The sequence below is a fragment of the Cucumis melo genome, chromosome 5 (genome assembly GCF_025177605.1).
Source record: "Cucumis melo cultivar AY chromosome 5, USDA_Cmelo_AY_1.0, whole genome shotgun sequence".
Classification (NCBI taxonomy): Eukaryota; Viridiplantae; Streptophyta; class Magnoliopsida; order Cucurbitales; family Cucurbitaceae; genus Cucumis; species Cucumis melo.
In genome coordinates this window covers 10,667,494-10,682,444 of record NC_066861.1, presented here as the reverse complement: position 1 = coordinate 10,682,444, position 14,951 = coordinate 10,667,494, and the positions used below count along the sequence as shown (strand labels likewise).

General features: G+C 32.5%; 1 long non-coding RNA gene across 1 annotated transcript; it reads left to right on the top strand.

The window, feature by feature from the left end:
• The first annotated feature begins 10,718 nt into the window (after positions 1-10,718).
• On the top strand, positions 10,719-12,250 carry LOC127149444 (uncharacterized). The gene is made up of 4 exons (XR_007821049.1): positions 10,719-10,822; positions 11,269-11,332; positions 11,482-11,536; positions 12,083-12,250. It is a non-coding gene; the product is annotated as an uncharacterized LOC127149444 (long non-coding RNA).
• Positions 12,251-14,951: the final 2,701 nt, after the last annotated feature.

Here is a 14,951-nt window from a genome sequence, read left to right as displayed (position 1 = left end):
TTTGGTTTATCTACACAATTGTTTAGATTTGGTTAAACGATTTTTTTAATTCTTCTGGTACACGATCGTTTACATTTGTTTACGATCGTTTACATTTGGCTACTCCAATCTAAATAATTTTTTTCAAGATTTTTTATACACGAAATTTTGCTATTTTTTTATACACGGTCCTTTAGATGTGGTTATCCAAATTTAAACGACGTAAAAAAAGAAGAGGAAAAGAAGAAAGATGATGGAAGGATTATACGACGTAAAAGAGAATCAGAAAAGAAGAAAGACGATGAAAATATTAAACGACGTAAAAAAAATCAAAAAAGAAGAAAAATGATTGAAAGAAATCACAAAATCAGAAAAGTAGAAAGACGATGGAAAGAAATCGCAGCGAAGAAAAAAAGAGGAAAAGAAGATAGACGATGGAAAGATTTAACGACGTGAAAAAGCAATTGAAAAATAAGAAAGATGATGGAAAAAAATCGCGGAAAAAAAGAAGAGGAAAGGAAGAAAGACGATAAAAGAAATCGCAGAGGAAGACGATGAAAGAAATCGCAGGGGAAGACGATGAAAGAAATTGCAGGAGAGATGATTTCATCGCGAACCTGGAAATTTAAAAAACGGCTAACTTTATGGGTTTTGTTACACGGGCCGGTAAATAGTTTGATGTGTTGTTACATGTATGTAAGTTTCCCTTTTATATATAATATATCAGTTAATTCTTAAAATTAGAATATGTGACCCATTAAATATATATTAAAGTTTATAAAGTATTTTATACGCACAAACGTGATAGAAACTAAAATTGTAACTAAAAGAAAAAAGAAAAATAAAATCAATATGAACTCATGACTCATTTGAGTCGAATAAAATTTTAGTTTCATTAGATTGCACTTCAAACTCATGCCAAGAAAAATGGCCTACCACAATAGTTAAAATCCGTCATATTCAAAATTCTTGACAGTTTTTTATAGTTATTGTATCGCCTGTAAAAATATGACTATCTATGATAGATTGAAAAAACTGTCACAATAAGTGTTTTCGTGAATAATAACAATAATAATGATAAATAAATGTCACATCCAGTAGTATTGACAAATAATGAATGTCATTATTTTATATTTTATGACAATAACTATCATTAGTTCACACATATTAAAGTAATTATCTGTAATTCTTTGCATATTGACGATTGTTAATAAAAATGTCATGAATTTATATAATTTGACATTTTTTTCCTATCAAGAACATGTCAATCATGACTCCAATCGAATGTCAAGAACAGATATAGCAAGACGATCATTGAATGTCAATAACACACCTAGGGGTGTAGTCAGGTCGGGTCGGGTTTTCTTCAAAATCGACCCGACCCAAAATGTATGGGTAATTCTGAAACAGAGCCTGACCCGACCCACATTCGGGTCGGTCTGTTTTTTTTTTCTTTCAAATACACAATTCAAAAACATTATTCTAAAGCTACGAAAACATTATTCTCAACCGCCCTTCTGCACCCAATAAAACTATAAAAGTAGTTCACACTTTAATACACAAAAAATAATACAAATAAGTCTAAGCCCCTTCTATAATAATATATTAGGCACAACACAACTTCCGGCTATCACAAATTTAAATATAATATGAACATATACTGGAGTGCTGACAGATACTCGATCCACCTGCCAATCAGAAACATCCAGCATTATAATATGAACATCTTTGATACTCTTTGGAAAGTTATAAATCAATGAAAATATATAAGAATCTACATCTACAAGCAGAGAAATACGTAAAGATCAAAGCAAATGAATGATGAGATGCAAACTGAAGCTACCTTATGTCTGAAACCACTAAGTGCTTGTGATAGACAAATGAGAAACTAAAGGGTTTTCCAGAACTTTAAAGTGAGTTTTCCAGAACTTTGAAGCCAAAAAGAAGTTAAAAACCATATGCTAAATCCCAAGAACCTTCATGAAGCAATGTTAGTTGACAAGATATAAAGTATAATATTTCTGCTCTAGTTGACAATAAAAAACAAGAATATGATAGGCAACAATTTAGCAGACTATATTCAACAATCAACAGCCTACAGATAACTCTTCTAAGCTGGTGATGCTTCTTTTTCTGCTCATAAACAGATATCAAACAAATGTAATGCAAGAGCATGCCATCACTACAAGACCATGAATGAACAGTATTTTCAATTTCAAAAAGTGCAGTCTAAACAAGTCATAACATACAAGCAAAAAGTGACACAATTCCAAATTAAATCTTCTCCAATAGTCATACAGTAACCTCTAGAAATCCACAGAATGAAATCTAAACCCTCACTAACTACGAGGTCTTAAAACTAAAATAACATAACACATCGATTAACCCCGCTCATGAATACTCAGAATACACAAATAACCATATGTTAAATCCCAAGAACCTTCATGAAGCAATGTGAAGGTATGAATTAATGAACATCTTCACGAGGACCACCTTGTTCGTATAACCCAAAGTGCTTCCATCACTGTGCTTCAAGACTCTAAAAAAACAAGATTCGATATTTAACAAGTTAGCAATTTAAAAAAATGCAAATAAAGATTTGAGAGTAGGGATTTAAACCATAGAGTCATTATTCAAATTCTCAAATGCGCCTTTCATCTCCTTTCCTATGTTTATGAATTCTAAATCAAAATGACAAACAATTAGCTTATAAGGGATAATTGAAAATTTTAAATGCGTACTTCAAAAAGAATATTACCTTCATCAATTTCTTCAGCCCCATCAATTTCTTCAGTCATGTCATCCAAAGGTTTAGACTGAATCCAATTCTGAGCACAAATGAGTGCCTCTGCAGTTTGAGAAGTTAGAGAATTTTGAAAAGAATCTAACACCCGTCCTCCAGTGTTAAAGGCGGACTCAAAAGGCACAGTTGATATAGGATTACTGTAGATGTCCCTGGCTACTTGGCTAATGATCTTAAATCGAGAGGAATTCACCTTCCACCAATTTAGCAAATCTAAATATTCATCTTCTATACGAGCCTCATCCAGATAACGAGCCACCTCTGTTTTAACATCATCTAGACATGTTTTGTTATTTTGTTTAAATCTATCATGAACAGCAGCATGTGCCTTATAAGATCCACTAGATGAGATTGAAGGTATTTCACTTTGACTTTGAAAGTCAAATCCTTCCATAGGTATACATGATTGTGTTTGTGAATATTTTTCTTTTGACATTCTCATATAATAATCATCACACAATCGAAGAAATGCTTCTTCAACCTTATTCGTCCATATCTTTGCACAATCTTCCTCCAAAAATTCATTAAAACAATAATTCACATAAGCTAGCTTATACCTAGGGTGAAGAACTACAGAAACATACAATAATAAATTGGTCTTCTCACTTGTAGTTATATCCCAATACTTGTTGAATTTTGGCTACATGCTTAATGTCATCTGACTCAATAATGCATTCTCATACGATGAGTATTCACGAATTATTTCTTGGATCAAACAAAGTTCGTGAAAAATTATGTTTGAAGTCACAGACATAGATGCAGAAAACCTCATTGTTACCTCTGAAAAAGTCTTTAGAAACTTTACAAACACTTTTGCATTATCCGAATCTTCAGCAATAGGAATATCATCCTTTGGTAAATAAGTAGGGTCATGCTCTTCTAATCTTTCATAAGTCTTTTGACACTTAATTGCTCCATCCAACATAGTGAAAGTAGAATTCCATCGTGTTGGAACATCCATCGTAAGACAATTTTTCGTTGACATCTTATCTTCTTTAGCAAAATCTTTAAATATTTGCAATCTAGCAGGAGATGACCTAACATACTTCACAACATTTCTAATTCGTATGATAGACACATGCAAATCTTTTAAGGCGTCACTAACAATTAAATTAAGAATATGGGCACAACATCTAATGTGAATAAATTCACCATCCAACACCAACCCGCCTTTAAACTTTTTAACCAAGTAGGCAATAACTACATCATTTGAACTCGGATTATCAACAGTTACAGTAAAGAGCCTATCAATACCCCAACCTTATAAGCACTTTTCAATGGCTCTACCTATTGTATCTCCTTTATGATTAGCTACTTGACAAAAGTTCAAAATTCTTTTATGCAAGTTCCAATCATCATCAATGAAATGAGCCGTTATAACCATATAATTAATATTTTGCACAGAAGTCCATGTATCCGTTGTTAAACAAACTCTTTGGCTACTTCGAGTTAATGCATTTTTTAACTTTTTTTTCTCCCTCATATACATTTGAAAACAATCCTTTGCAACGGTTACTCTTGATGGAATCACAAACTTTGGATTTAATGCCAAACAAAATTGGTGAAACCCTTCACTTTCTACAAACTTAAATGGCAATTCATCCAAGATAACCATCCTAGCAAGCATTGTTCTACAATTTTCTTGAGTGAAGGATGCAGCCATCAAACTACTTTCAGAATCTCCCTCTCCTTCAACATTATCTTCCAATGGATTTATATACATCTTACATTTCTCTAAATGTCTTTTTAAATTAGTGATACCATTTCTTTTGGAATCACAAGCATACGAAGCCCCACGATGTTTATAAGCAGCCCTAGGATATTTAGGATCACATCCTTCTACTTTTATAAAATGTTCCCATACCAATGATAGTGACTTAACCGGATTTCTTTTTCCTAACACTGGACTAGAACAACTCTGATTTGAAGTCTCATCTACAGAGAATGAAGTCATCCTAATAATCATCAAACAAAACACACAGAAAAAATGCTCAAATTTTAGCTAAAATGAAATAAAATCTCAACTAAGATTAAGATTATAATATATTATCAATCTAAAATTTTGAAAATTAAATCTTGCAGTTTGCATATTGTCAATAAAAACTAACCATTTTTTATTGGTAGGTAATTAGAGAACTTTAAAATCTTAATAGTAATTTAAATCTAAGAAGAAGCATAAGAGAGTGGTTACTCATGGCCTTTCATAGGTAGGTTTAGAAGCTCATTCTTCATCTCAAATAATATAGGTTTATCTTTTCTGCTTGTATTATCTCTTTAATATATATGTTTTGATTTGGCATAGCAAATGTATGACATGAAATTAGAGTCCACATATTATAACAATTATGTATTAATATACAAATCAGAATAGGATAAGAGAAGAATGGAAACCAAAATGTGAAAAGAAAATAATTTCATGATAAATAATCTAAAAAATGGGTAAATCAATAAGTCACATCTTAAGATATAAATGGGTAAATTATCCCTCAGTTTCCCTAGAGAATAATATCTAACTCAATACTGAAGGTAAAGAGGATTCAGGTGACATTCTAGAGTTTACAAGCATCAAGATGATTCTGGAGTCTTTGTAGTATAAATGACCTAAAGACTACATTGGAATTTTTGTACAATAAAATAATGTTAACAATTTACTAAGAATCGTAGAAGATAATCACTTTAAGAAAAATAAATAAAAGAAAGGTATACTTCCATGAGGATTGGTATCTATAACAAATTTTTTGTTTCTTTTAAATATCTAATCCATTTTACAGTATATTACAAATTTTCACCTACAGTATATTACAAATTTTCACCTTCTTTCTTCTTTCCCCCATTTCTACTAGGTTGTCCTCTTGTCCTACACTTACAAAATTTTCATGTTATTATCTCAAAACCCCAAATGCAAAAGCAAAATTAGCCAATGCCATTTCATCACCAAATTACAAACCTTATCGTTTCTCTTCCTCTTATTCTTCTTATTCTTCCATCGCCCATCTCTCTGTTTCCACCAGAAAAATCAGAGGATGGCCATTACTCTCAGTCTTCCAAAACTTCCCCACAAAACTCCCATTTCTTCATCAAAGCTTCCCATTCCCTCCGTTCCAACAAATTTGGTCTTATCTCAAAACCCCAAATGCTCGAACAATTTATTCATTCAGACTGTTCATAATCTCAAAAAACCTTATCTCAAACAATTTATAAGATTGAGAATACTATGGAAACTTTGGGTTTGAAATATGACGTGCAGGAAGACAACCAATTAAAACTCAATGAACAAATACATAACGGGAATTTTTTCAGTGGTCGTATCAACAAGATCAAAACCCATCAACAAAATTAAACCAAAATTTCTTCCAACCAAAACCCAGGGAAGTTATTCGAAGAAAGTGTTCTAAACAACAAACCCACAGAGTCACAGAATGGCGAAGTGCTAAAATGAAAATGCTACCTGACGAGTGACGATGAAATGGCAAAGTGCGAAAATGAAATAACGAATGAGGGGTTGGGGCGAAGATGAAACGAAGAACTGGAAGAGGTAAAGGCGAATGATGCAGCAGAGTAGAGTGCACAGACGAAGAAACGAAGAAAGGAAGAACGAAGAAATGAGATTTGAAACGACCGGTTAATTTTAGCCCGACCCGAATTGAATCGATTCGATAATATTGTTGTTACCAACGGTCCAACCCGAATTGAACCGAATCGGTTCGGGTCGGTTTTTTTCACCCCTAAACACACCTAACATGACTATAATTGAATGTTAAGAATTTCTTTACCTTGAAAGTTTTTTTAAATCAAATGTCATATACTCCTTTATTACTATTATTTTTTTTACAAGAAAATACATTAAACAATAGTCCCTATTTTTCTTGTCGCCCTGCCATTACACATACCAGTTCAATTACAAAGTACTTTTAATACAATACACCCATATGAAAACAAACAGTCAACACTTTAATATATATACGTTATCATACACTTTATAATATTTGTATAAAAATATTGACCAATAACGATTTTTGGTAAAGGGTTTACAATGAAAGAATAAACAAAGATGCCTTTTGCTATGAACAAGCTGAAAATAAATACATTGCAACCAAAGTTTTGCTACCAACCCCACAAAAAGTACTCTATTATAAATGTTAGGTTGTGTTTGCAAAGATAGGTAATAATTTTTTAAAAAACTTAATTGCTTTAACGGTTTGTTTGGAATAACTTAAGAAAATAATGTTTTTTTTGTGAAAAAAAATGCATTTCCATTTGAACATTTTTTCTAGAAACTCCTTAAAATAAAAACACATGTGTTTTGCCACTTTTGTTTAAAAGTATTTTTAGGTAAAACTTTGTTTAATTTGTTATATACTAAAAATGTTTTTATTAATTTGAAATAATTTTTAAAATTAAAAATGACCAAATTATGATCATCCAAAAATGATAAAGAAAAGTTGGCCAACGATAGTCACCGAAAAAAGTGTGACCAAAGGTTAGCTGACAACGGTCAACAGAAGACAGTTACAAGAGTGGAGAAGGTCATTGAAAAATGGTTTTCGAAAGTTGTTCTATGACGATTGTCAAAAAGTGATAGTCAAAGGTTGGCCAACACTGATTGCAAGGAAAACGGTAGAAGAAAGTTAACTGACAACGATTGACAAAAAACATTTTCTAAAACTAGTTCACAAAGGTTCGCCTACGACGATTAATAGTGGTCAATTGCAAGAAAACTGGTTGTTGGAGGTTGACCGACAGTGGTTGTTGAAAAAACAATAGCGAAAAATGGTAAATTCAGATTCTCTAGCGATAATTTACTATGGTTGATAGTTAGTCCACGATGATCACTAGAAAATAGCCATCCTAAATTTAGTCGACGACAGTTGTCGAAAAGGAGTCATCGGATGTTAGTCGGAAGAGGTTGTGGGAAAAACAGTAAACAAAAATTGGTTGTCAGTGATTGAATGAAAAATGAAGTTTGGAGGTATAGTAGTGATGGTCGTTGGAGACGGTGATTAGATGTTGACCAACCATAGTTGATGGCGCTTGATATACGTAATCTTCTCTTAATTCTAGATCATTCCTATGTTTAATGAGCTTAAGTGTCTAATATGCAAGTATTTTATGCATAAGAGGTAAAATAGAGAATTTTGGAGCAAAATTGTGCTAAAACGAAACAATTCAAGGAATAATTGAATCATGAGGTGGAAAATGACCAAATCATCCGTAAGGAAAGACAACTGAAGGCATAGCGACACTTGGTGGTAAAAAATTCCCAAGAGCTCAATTTAGTGGAAGCACTATTGGAATTTATCTCCTAAAACTCATAGTTTGTAGTTAAATTATATTATATTCAATAAAATGGTTATTGAGGATTTATTAGTGAAAATATAATACTATATTCTTGAATCTAATAAACTAAGGTCCTGAGACTATCTAGTGTAGACTTGAACTTTATGTAGAGACATAAGCGTAGATCAAGTTCGGGTATATAGCCCAAACGATCTATAGTGTATGAATAAGGTCGGGAGCCTTATTTTAGGAACACTATGGATGTGGCTTGCTTTGTAGTTAGTACAAACGAAGTGATGCTAAATTGTTCGTGAAGAGACATGGAACTAGGGCGTCCTGTGTAAAAAGTTTACATAGGAATAGAACCATAAAATAGTCACTTTTAAGTTATAACATCATCGACTATTTAAAACTAACTGTTTTGATTATTGAAGACTTAAGTAACTTAATCTTAATCCTGAATTAACTATGAACTTCTGTTCACACAAAATTATCCTTAGATCTGCACAAGTGAGGGTAGCTCAACGGCGCTGGCCTAGCAAGCCTTCCAATTCAGGCGTAAGACCAGATGGATAGCTAGAGACCTAGGGTGCAAGAAGGAACTCACTCCTACCCGCTTTAGAGTTAGTAGATAGGTTGTTCCCTTAAGGACTGAATCCAAGTCTTGAACAAGGGGCTCCACCCTCTCATTGGCGCGAGAGGGATTCAGTCTATAGGTTGGACCTTAAACCAATTTGTTACACTTACATACTTTGTTGCCATTTTGGGTCTTGAAGTGCTTTTTTCACACTTTATAAACTTTTTGGTAGGTTATGAGTTACAAACTTATAGTTAAGCATTGTTAGGTCATTTTAAACACTTTTTAGGTTTGTTTGAAAATAAGTGTGTTGCACTTACACACTTGGTTGTCATTTTGGGTCTTTAAGTCCTTTTTTAACTCTTATTGTAATTTTTGGTAGGTAATGAGTTACAAACTTACAATTAAGCAACGTTAGGTCATTTTGAAAGTTCAAGTGATAATTACAAAAGTTTTGAACACTACTTTTTAAGTTTGTTTGAAGCTAAGTTTGTTACACTTACACACTTGGTTGCCATTTTGGGTCATGAAGTACTTTTTTTGCAGTTTTTTTTTTTTTTTGGTAGGTTATGAGTTACGAACATACCCTTTTCAGTCATGAAGTACTTTTTTTGCACTTTTTTTAAACTTTTTGGTAGGTTAAGCTTTGTTTAGTCGTTTTCAAATTACAAATGCTACTTAGACGCGATTTCAACACTTTTTAGGTTGATTTTCGACTAAGTTTGTTGCACTTACATACTTTGTTGCCATTTTGTGTCTTGAAGAACATTTTTCACACTTTTTAAACTTTTTGGTAGGTTATGAATTACAAACTTACACTCAAGCATTGTTAGTCATTTTAAACACTTTTTAGGTTTGTTTGCAACTAAGTTTGTTGCACTTACACACTTGGTTGACTGTTGGGTCTTCAAGTCTTTTTTACACACTTTAAAATTTTGGTAGGTTGTGAGTTACAAATAACACTTATGCATTGTTTGGTCGTTTTGAAAGCTTAGACATATTTTAATCAGTTTTTTGGTTTATTTGAAACTATGTTTGTTGCACTTACACACTTGGTTGCCGTATAAGTCTTGAAGTGCTTATTTCGCACTTTTTTAACTTTTTGGTAGGTTATAAGTTAAAAACTTACAATTAACACTAGAAGAAATATGGCCTTTAACTTCAGTTGGAAAAAATGAATATGAAGGTTTAATGTCGGTTTTAAAAACACGGATGTTTAATATCGGTTTAAAACCGACATTAATCCTTCCTCTTTGATGTCGGTTTAAAACCGACATTAAAGCTAACCTTTATTTTTTTTTATATAAAATTAATATTTTCCTTTTAGTTTAGGGTTTGCGTTGCTTTTGTTTTAGCAGCCGCCTTCGTCGCCCTTCCCTCTATATCTCTCATCTCACATCTTCTCTTCCTTAATAATCAATCTTTAGTCTCCTCTTCTTCCATCTTTACGATCTTCTCCGGCTGCACCAATCGGCCGCTCGTCTTCTTCTTCCACCTTTTCTTCCATCTTTCATCTTCTCTTCTTTCATCTCCATTTTTTTTCGATTTTTATTTATGTATGGAGAGATGAACAGAGAGGGACCGTGCTCTGGGTGTATGTCAAATTAAAAGCCTCTATCTACTATTGATTGTGAAAGAATCTGCTATAGAGGTTCCTATAAACCTTGAAGTACGACGAAGAATTGCATTTTTCACAAATTCATTGTTTATGGATATGCTTCATGCCCCGCGAGTTTGTAAGATGTTATCGTTTAAGTCTTGTTTTCTTTGACTCTGATGACATTATTTCCATGAAGAAGAAATTTTGATCTGTCTATATATATAACATTTACTGGGATTTTTATTCTATATTCTAATAGACAATGTTCTTTTCTTTTCTGCTAAATGGAATGCCCAAAGGAATTGAAGAAATTACTGAATAAATGGATTCAACAGTACTTTTAGGTTAGGAGAGGACCAATTCGACGGTGCCGCAGGGAAACGCCTTGGCCGAAATTACATCCACGGTGGTTCTTGATTGAATGAATCGGAGGAAGCGGTCGAGCATGAATATGAAGATTCCACCGGCGGCGATGGTGAAGACGAAATTGCCGACGTGTAGGGCTAAGAAGACGACGAAGATGATGTACAATTGATGAGTGTAGAAGAACAATTCAAAGTTCTTGGTTCTGAGTTTTGGGAGAGAGGTAATCCACATTAAGAGTTCGGCCAAAATGCTTATTACTCCGGGAAGATTCACGATGCCGACGTCTTTCCACTCCATCAACTACGTATTACCAAATTCAACCAACTATTTTATTTTTTATTATTATTCTTTTATTATTTTGCCTACGTTTTTCCAAATTAATCTTCTAAATAACATTTAATTTTACTCGAGTTAAGCTAGCTTAGCAATAATTCACAATCAAATATGATTCTATATTCCAAAAAGGAGGTAGACAATGTTCTTTTCTACTACTATGACAGAAGAAGTTAATGAGCTTATCAAGGAGTTTTTTTTTGGTTAAATAAAAAAAATCTAATTAGTATAGTTATTCTTTTCTGAATACTCGTACTTTCTTAATTTTCTTTTCTATTTGCATTTTATTTAATATTTCAATCCTTTTGAAGTCGTATGTGCTTATTTAATAAGGTATTCTAATTGAGAACATGTGACGTGAAGGATTTGTGTTATCCATTTCACCACCTAAAGTAATGTGAGTTTATTGATGCTTCAGCATGGAATTATTCATGTAAATCTCACTCCTTGCAGTTTTCTCATGTATTTATTTGTATATGCATTACAAGAAAATTTCAAAAGAATAGAGTACATAAAATAATTTGGTTGATCTACATTTTGCATCAGGTTTAAAACTGAGAATTCAACGAAGCTTGAGCCAATTGAAGAAGTCACCATACAGGTAAGATTTATGTATATCTAATTGTTTCTATTCTTTTCTGTATGCAAAAGTCAAGCATTGTGATTTGATTCAGGTTAATGAAGAACATGTTGGTTTAATTATAGAAGCCTTATCACATAGGATTGATATAATTTGGTGACTATGAATGGAAGATATAATTTCCATAACTTCGAAAATTCCAAACACAAAGATAGAATGGAAGAATAAGTGTATGCTTTTTTTTTCTGGTGACTATGAATGTGCCTCCTAGACTATTCATTATCTCTAAATCTCTCTCTCTCTCTTTCTCTCTCAAAGTGTGATAGAAAATGATAGATGTCATTACTTTTTATTCATCCAAAGCCCCGATGTCATTACTTTTTATTCATTCAAAGCCCCCCTTGTATATTACAGGCCTCTTATCCTTGCTTGGTTTCACATTTTGGTTATGTATAGAAACTATATAAGTGTTCGGTGTTTTTGTTGGTTAACATATTCTATAAAAATTCTTTTCAAGCTAGAGAAGGTGTGAAGATTGAACATGAAAAAAAATTGTCATTGTTGTAGAGTCAGGAATACAAGGGGGAGGATGAAAGCAAGCTAGATAAGACGAAGGCTGCTATAACTAGACTGCAGTCACTAATTATTGTCACATCCCAAGCTGTCAATACAACTTCTACTGCCATAGTTGGACTAAGAAATTCGGATCTCATTCCTCAGCTTGTTGAACTTTGCCATGGGTAATTCCACTCTCTTTAGCTTGTTTTTGTGAAAAACAAATTTGGTGCAAAATTATGTGATGAAAACCGTGAAGCAGTAATATTGGCAAGATGTTGCAATTCACACATCCCTCCATTCTCTGAATTTCCAATTTGATGGCATCAGCCACATTCCAGACTAGGATAACTATATCTTTTGGAAAATAGGCTAGTCTTACAATTATGAAGCTTCAATAGGATAGTTTATTGTGTGGGATGCTGATGATTTTATAACCTTCAAATAGGATTGATATAATTTGGCTTAACGCATACTGCAAAGAAGAAAAGGGTTAACTATCAACAATAATATGATGTACCTAAAAAATTGAATTGTATCCCTGGTTGGTAACTCTGTTATTTTTTAAAAAATTAGAAATTACATTTGTTTGTTTTCATTTTTTCTTTTTTTGTGAAAAATGCATCCTCTTGATGGTTATGATCTTTGCATTCCGTCACACTGATCAACTTTTTTCATCTGCTATTTATCAAGGGCTTAATTGGTTGTAGAAGTGTGTTTAGCAGCGATACACGTGGAACTGGTTTTATGCATCTGGCATTCTTAAGTATGTATTTTCAGCTAGAATTTCTTTTACTTTTCTGTTAAGGCGGGGACTATGCTTATGAGCTTTCGTTGATATTTTATGCTTATGAGCTTTCGTTGATATTTTAGGTTCTTTTAGCAGTGATGTTGGAATGTATTCGTTTAGCTATGGCGGGGACTATATAACCCATGGTAGCAATACACGCCATGGTTTTTCATTCTCTTTTGGTTGTATTGTGAATGTTTTCATTTTTTTTCAAATTGATAATGAAGTTCCTTGTTTTCGATAGGTGGGTGAAAACAAAGATGGAGTGGGAAAACTTCCCCTTATTCTAGTGGAAAAAAAAGAAAAATCCAAAACACACATTTTTGTTATATATATATATATATATATATATCATATGTATGTAGAAGGTAGTTTGATTAGAGAAAAAAGAATGAAACTAAAGAAGCCTCTGATTGGAGCCATTGTTGTTCAAATCACGTACTCTGGAATGAGTATTTTGGCAAAAGCTGCTTTTACTTCTGGTATGAACAACTTCATTTTTATTTTCTATAGGCAAGCTTTTGGAACTCTCTTCCTTATTCTTCCTACCATCCTTTTCAAAAGGTAATTAATTTTCTAATTTTAAATTCATTAATCACTATTTTCATACAACATTTCTCTCAAATAACACTTCATTTTTTGTATGGATGTGTGGTAGAAAAGAAGTAGCATGTTTATCGATAGGAGATATGTTCAAGATTTTCACGTTGGCCTTACTTGGGTAATTTTTACAAACTTTTTTTTTTCTTTTTAAGATCAGAAAAGAAATTTAGTAATTAATTGAGAAATGCATGCAGGAGGACGTTGGTGTTGATAGCTTATAGTTTAGGTGTTAAATATACGTGTGCAGTTTCGGGTGCGGCTGCTTTTAATGCTTTTCCTGTCACCACTTTTTATTTGCATTTTACAAAGGCCCTCTCATAAAACCATTCTTCAATTATCATCTTTTAGAAACTCAACACCATAATTCTCATCCTTCTGATTCTTCTCCTCAACACACATGGGCTCTTGATTGCTTTATGCTTCTCATTTCTTCCATCTCTTCAAGTAAAGTTGCTCATTATGCACTTGAATTTGTGATTGGAATTTGGGTTTTGTGATTATGTTTAGCTTTGTTTGGTACCTCTTTAAATTTATTACAGGTATTCCTATATGTTGAGCTTTTTGTTTATGTTAATAATGGTCCCTATCTTTTATAGGATACCTAATCCTTATTTTGATGTGATTAATAAGTGAATTTAACTACTTATTAGATGCGTCTATTCTACCTCAATGTTTAAATACCTCACGTTTAGCTTTGTTTTGGTTTTGTTTGTAGAATGATTGAAGTTGTATCGGATTGAAAGCTGAGCGATTGTGTAGATAGCTAGGCGATCGTTGAAGATTGAAGATTGAGAAGACGTTTAGAATTTTTCTTATTTACGTCTTGTATTAGGATCTTTTTTCATGTACTATTGTAGAATGTATTTATAAACACAATATTAAGTTTTCATTTTGTGTATACAAATGTAAAAGATAAATATTATAGTTTCTAAAATAATACTAATTTTATTGATTTGTTGGAGCGAGAAAAAAATATTTATCTATATGGATTCAATGTTGGTTTATAAAAAATGGACAATAATACAAGAATTAAATAAATATAAATTTCTAAAAATGGACAAAAACATGTCTTTAATGTCGGTTTTAAACTGACATTATTGGTCTCTTTAATGTCGTTTTTAAAACGACATCATAGCCCAATCGACATTAAAGGGCTTCAATAACACTATCAAAGATGTCGGTTTAAAACTGACATTAAAGCTCAACCGACATTAAAGGGCTTCAATAACACTATCAAAGATGTCGGTTGAAAACTGACACTAAAGGCCTTTAATGTCGTTTTTAAACCGACATTAAAGAGGCCTTTAATGTCGTTTAATGTCGGTTTTAAACCGACATTAAAGGCCTTTAATAACGCTCGCAAAGATGTCGTTTGTCAAGTGACATTAAAGGTCAAATTTCTTCTAGTGTAAGCATTGTTAAATCGTTTTTGAAAGTTCAAGTGATACTTCAACACATTTTAAACCATTTTTGTTGGTTTGAAAATAA